The sequence below is a fragment of the Canis aureus genome, chromosome 10, assembly GCF_053574225.1.
Source record: "Canis aureus isolate CA01 chromosome 10, VMU_Caureus_v.1.0, whole genome shotgun sequence".
NCBI lineage: Eukaryota > Metazoa > Chordata > Mammalia > Carnivora > Canidae > Canis > Canis aureus.
This window is the reverse complement of record NC_135620.1, coordinates 35,850,833-35,856,318: the sequence shown is the minus strand read 5'-3', so window position 1 is coordinate 35,856,318 and position 5,486 is coordinate 35,850,833. Positions and strand designations below refer to the sequence as shown.

At 41.1% G+C, this 5,486-nt stretch overlaps 1 long non-coding RNA gene across 1 annotated transcript; it reads left to right on the top strand.

The window, feature by feature from the left end:
* Nucleotides 1-1,256: 1,256 nt before the first annotated feature.
* LOC144322214 (uncharacterized) lies at nucleotides 1,257-4,860 on the top strand. Its single transcript, XR_013387787.1, has 2 exons — nucleotides 1,257-1,655; nucleotides 2,750-4,860. It is a non-coding gene; the product is annotated as an uncharacterized LOC144322214 (long non-coding RNA).
* The last annotated feature ends 626 nt before the right edge of the window (nucleotides 4,861-5,486 follow it).

Here is a 5,486-nt window from a genome sequence, read left to right as displayed (position 1 = left end):
CTTAGTAATTAAACTATGGCAGGCCATCACAGGCCTGCATTTACACAAATATACTGTAGTGCTTGCATATACTGCAAAGTATAGAGAAAAAAAACAAACCTCCAAAGTGACCAGAAATTTTTCTGGAAGTACTATTTCTTTGTGTGGTTAAGATTTATGTTCATCATACCATGACATGAGGAGAGCAAATAATTTGTCAGTTTTCTCCATACATTTTTCACTCCATTAGAATAATAACCTGTAGGAATTCTGTACTGCTGATCTGTGGTTTGATCTATTCCTCTGTTACTGAAGGATAACTCCTGTTCATATGACCAAGGAGAAATAAGTGGAAACATAAACAATTCGCTCTGTGTCAAAGTAAGAGTCACAGAATTTCAAATACATATGAGAATATCCAAACAAGGAAGGGAATATCAACACAGCAGAAAATCCACTTTTTTCTTTTCTATCCTTTTGGTTTGGTTTGAGGCAGGATGCTGATTTCCTGGCCAATTTGAATGCAGTTGTGACACACACTGTACCAGCTGTTCCTCCATAAGTGCTTGATTATCCATTTATTATCTGTTTGCTAACTTTCACAATAGTGTGGCTCCCCAAAAAAATGGCAGAAGAGAACCCTCATGGATTGATGGTCTCTCCCAAAGGCACGTTCAGATTAGGTTTTGGGCTGGAGAATGACCTACACCTGACCTCAAATTATAAAAGTTTTAAAGATTTCTTAAATGTGCTAAACATGAACCAAATGGGGAGGACCTGATCAGGAAGCCTTCTGGTGACTGTTTCAAAGAAAAATAGTTGTCTATAAACGGCGGGGGAAATGGCTGGGTCCCATGGACTCCAACTCTCCTGTAGCCAGCCCCCTTTCTGTTCCTTACCCCCTGCCCCCACTCCTCTCTGTCCCCATATTGTCAGAGTCTCATTTATGCCACAGTGGAACCAAACAGCCCACCTTGGGCCTAAATGAGAGGCTCCCACCACTTACCAACATCCCTCATGATGAAGTCATAGAATCTTAGACATTTTAGCTTGTATCTTCTCAGATGCTTGTGACTCTCTGTGGTTTCAAATTATGAGGAGCTTTCCATGAAAATAAACCCAGCATGAAGCCCTTGGGTTATTAGTTCTGCCTGGATTGAGTATTGCAACGAACATAACTCTCCTTCTTTGAAAGGAAAATTCATGAAAGAAAGTTGTTGTAAGATTCTTTAAAGGTATTCATTAAAGACATGTAAAAAGTCAAAGAGAGCCTCAATTGCAACTAAGCCGAGTAATTTAAGAAAATGTGTCCCTAGCATAAAGCTGCACATATGGATTGTCCTGATTCGCTAACAGCTGTGTAGGATTTGCTGTTTCTTCCATGTTTTATGTGATGATAGTGGATGCCGGCTCTTAGCTTCCAACACTGATTGCTATTCAGGGACTGAGATTCTGGATCTGCTCCAATCATGTGGAATCTATTTTGGACCTGTCATGTCACACTTGAACTCTAAAATATGCCTATCGGTGAAAGGTTCTGTTTATCTTTCTCTTTACTCAGACTCACACAGAAAATGGAGTTCAGTCCTCACACCAGCAGACTTTTGTTTCACTCTGAAACCCTCTCCGAATCCCAGGCAGCAGGAACAGCAACAACAGTTTTCCAAACTTCCCCGGTATGGTGGCTGCTTCTCTCTCCGCGCTCAGCCTTCTGCTCACCACTTGCACCGCTCCTGCGTCTTGCTCACTCCCTTCTTTGCACATCTCCCATATGGGCAATTAGGACTGCGATTTACACTGGTTTTCTTCTGCTTCGTGCACAGCAAGCAGCTCGGTCCTTTCATAGGACACACAGCTGTGGCTGCCTTTCCGGGGGGAGGGGATCCACCCCAAGAGGGGCAGCCTGCGAGGGATGCCAGGGGCAGCACCGTGGGTGACACAAGAAGCGTGCATGGCGCATGGACGGAGGATGAAGAGGCCAAGAGCAGGAGTGCACGCATGGACTCACTGAGGCCAAAGAAGTGAGCGCATCTGGTAGGAGCAAACCCAGGGTCAAGACAGGGCTGTGCCACCAAGCCCTTTTGGGCAGAGGGCAGAGGGCAGAGGGCAGAGGGCAGAGCTCTGCATCTCACCACCAGGGATGGAGACACAAGGGCTGCTCTCCACACCTTGGTCAAGTGCCGGACAATGGTGTGGTTCCCTTTCTGACTTTTCATCCTAACAAGCCCGAGAGGAGGGTCCTGCAATTACAGTTTCTAGTCAGCTTATTTTGACCTCAGAAGCATAAGCCTTTTGATAAGGTTTTTTGATAGTCTCCTCCTCTGAGTTCATTTTTTCCCCCTGAGTAGTGAGCCAAGAATGTAGTTCAGACTTTCTGGCTGCTCCATTTCCAGATTTGAGTCTGATACAGTCATCCAGCTTAGACGGCCTAGAATCTTTTTTTCTTGGCGAGGGAAGGGGGGAAGAGAAGGAGGAAATGTTCTTAAGACTCTCTAAAATGAGTAACTAATTTTAGGAGGAAGGCATTGCTTTGCTCTGGAAGGCCTCTGAATCCTCCAACTCTGATGCCTTTGAAAGGAGACCCCATATGCGATGTGGCATGATTGACAAGAAATTTGTTTGAAATGACGGAGAGGCCCTCATTAGGCTGGGACTCCTCGCCATCTGGGTTTGAGTTTTGATAATGGGGTCAGGCTCTCTTTTGGTCTGTGCGTTGAATAGCTGAGCATAATTTGTTAGTGATTGTGGCTAAAACGCAAACATTTTTTAGTCACATTCACAGGAATCTGAGACTAACCGCAGTCTTGGGGCACAACAGTGAGAAAATGCTTTCCAGCTTCACTACCGTACTCAGCGACCCAGTTGAGAAGGGTTCTCACAAAGCTGCCAGTCTCACTCCGGCCTGGACCTGTGCCATTGGAAACAGAAGTGCAACTTTATCACTTGACTTCAAGAAGAGGTTTCCCAGCGGCATATGGAGACAATATACAAGACAGACCCAGTGGAGGAAGCTCCCCTTTCATGGTGGGGAGGTGGGGAGTGTGTACCCTCCCCCACTCCCCACCCCCTCCCCCACCCCCTCAGCCCAGACTTGAGTGGGGGATAGGTGAGGAAGAGTGCTGAGAGGTAAAAGAGGAACCAGGCCAGTATTTTTCCCTTATAAAAAACTTTGAGTGATTTGTGCCTGAATTCTAGTACAATTGATGTAAACTCGAAGCTCAAAGCTCCGTCCGTGCCCATGAGAAAGAGATTTAATCCAAGTAACTACTCCACAAATCAGCACCAACGAAACCGTTACCATGACAGTGGTCACTATTGGAGCATTCCCCCAAGGGCTTACTTTCCCTTGTCCACAGAAGAACACCAAACTACTTTTTGTTGTGGTTTAAGTATACCAACAGCCTCTTCAAAATGAGAGGTGTACTTTCAACTTCTTTTGTCAATTTTAGTTCTGTAGTTGAGGAAGGAATAGCAGCCTTGGGCAGGCATTTTGGAAGCACAATCCTAAGCTCGCTGGAGAATCTGGAAACCCCAGCCCCAGAAGCTTAAGTTTAAAGCCTATTAAAATATTTATTTTTTTATTCATAATAATTATTTTCTAAAAGAAAGCTACAAGAACTAATACACTCTGTGTGAGAATGCGTCATACTCCTGGGTAGGCTCCTACATTTATAAAACTCAGAAACTTCAACAGAGTGCTTATTTTCTCTAGAAACTATGAAGAGATGGACACAACCTTTCAGAGACTAGGCTATAACTCATTGGTAGCTATAGATATGGATTCATTCTTGATTTTATAGTTGTAAACCTGTAAACAATTGTATGATAAAAAAAACAAAAACTTAGAAGTGACGTGATCACCAATACTTTTTGTCTTCAAGTAAAAGGAAGTTTGAGAAACACTGGTCAAGAGTATAAATAGACAGCACCCAGATGGCTCAGTGTCTGCCTTCAGCTCAGGTCATGATACCAAAGTCCTGGGATCGAGTCCTGCATTGGACTCCCTCCTCATCGGAGAATCTGCTTCTCCCTCTGCCTCTGCCCCTCTCCCAGCTCATGCTCTCTTCTCTCTCACTCTCTGAAATAAATAAATTAATTTAAAAAGTTTCTTTAAAAGGAGTATAAGTAGAAAAAAAAAAATAAAATAAATAAATAAATAAAAGGAGTATAAGTAGAGAGAGGATGTGGGAGAGAGAGATATACTACCTTGGCTGAGTTGACCATTTTTATGAGCATCAGAACTGTAATTCTAAACACTTCAAAAATTAATCTAGTTTATTGTAAAAAAACAATCGAGGATGTTTTTAATGACTTGTCTACAAGGACGTTCAGTATAACACTATGTGAAAATTGTGAAATGTTTTAAAAGCCCCACATTAGTGAGCCATTAATTTTGATATATACATGCGATATACACATCAAGAAATAATCAATAGATGTACTATATATACACCTATAGAACATGAAAAATGTGCTTTATACATTGGCACAAGCAAAAACAGGCTATAAAATAGTACATATCTGGGTTTGGGCCTGGGGTATTTTCTATTGTTTTTGATAATCTTTGATGGTCCATTTTCTCTTTTGATGTTCTTTAGATAATATACATTGCATAATAACTCCATAATGATCATGTGTTGCTTTTGTGGTAGGATAAAAACAATTATACTTCAATTGATTTTTTTATTCTATTTTTGGGGTGCCTGGGCAGTTCAGTCAGTTAAGTGTCTGCTTTCAGCTCAGGTCCTGATCCCGGGGTCCTAGGTTGGAGCTTCTGCTCAGCAGGGAGTCTACTTCTCCCTCTGCCCCTCCCCCCTGCTCATATTCATGTGCCCTCTGTATCACGTAAATAAATAAAATATTTTTTAAAAAATAAATAAACTATTTTTATTGAGATATAATTAACATGTGACATCAGTTTCAGGTGCACCATGTAATGATTTGATATTTGTGTATATTGTGAAATGACCACCACAATAAATCTAGTTAACCCTATTACCATACATAGTTACACTATTTTTCCTTGTGATGAAAACTTAAAGATCTACTCTCTTAGCATGCACTGATTTTAAATTAAAAAATTATTCAACACTTTATATAGATATATTTATGAATTATTTTTTGTCTTCTTCCTAAATGGTTTGAGCAGGCTAAAAATATCTGCAATCCTGTAACTTTTTTAAAAGATAAAGATGAAGTTATTAGGATAAAAGAATACTAAAAGGGAATCATAGTATAAAAACGTATGCCACTAAGTCCTGAAATTACAAAGGTGGGCATAGATCTTTCTCTGAGATTCTGGAAGACTTTATAAAAACATCAAAGACACATTTCATTGTGAATTGGAAGCGTGCCATTAATCAGGAAAAACATTTTGTTCCAGGCATTGAAGCCTGAAAGAGTTTTGTTTTTTGAATTATTTAAGAATAGGTACAGAATGGAGCAGACAGCAGGCTCATAACATCTTTCTGGTAAATTCTAGGGTGATATTCAGAAATCCGGTCTAT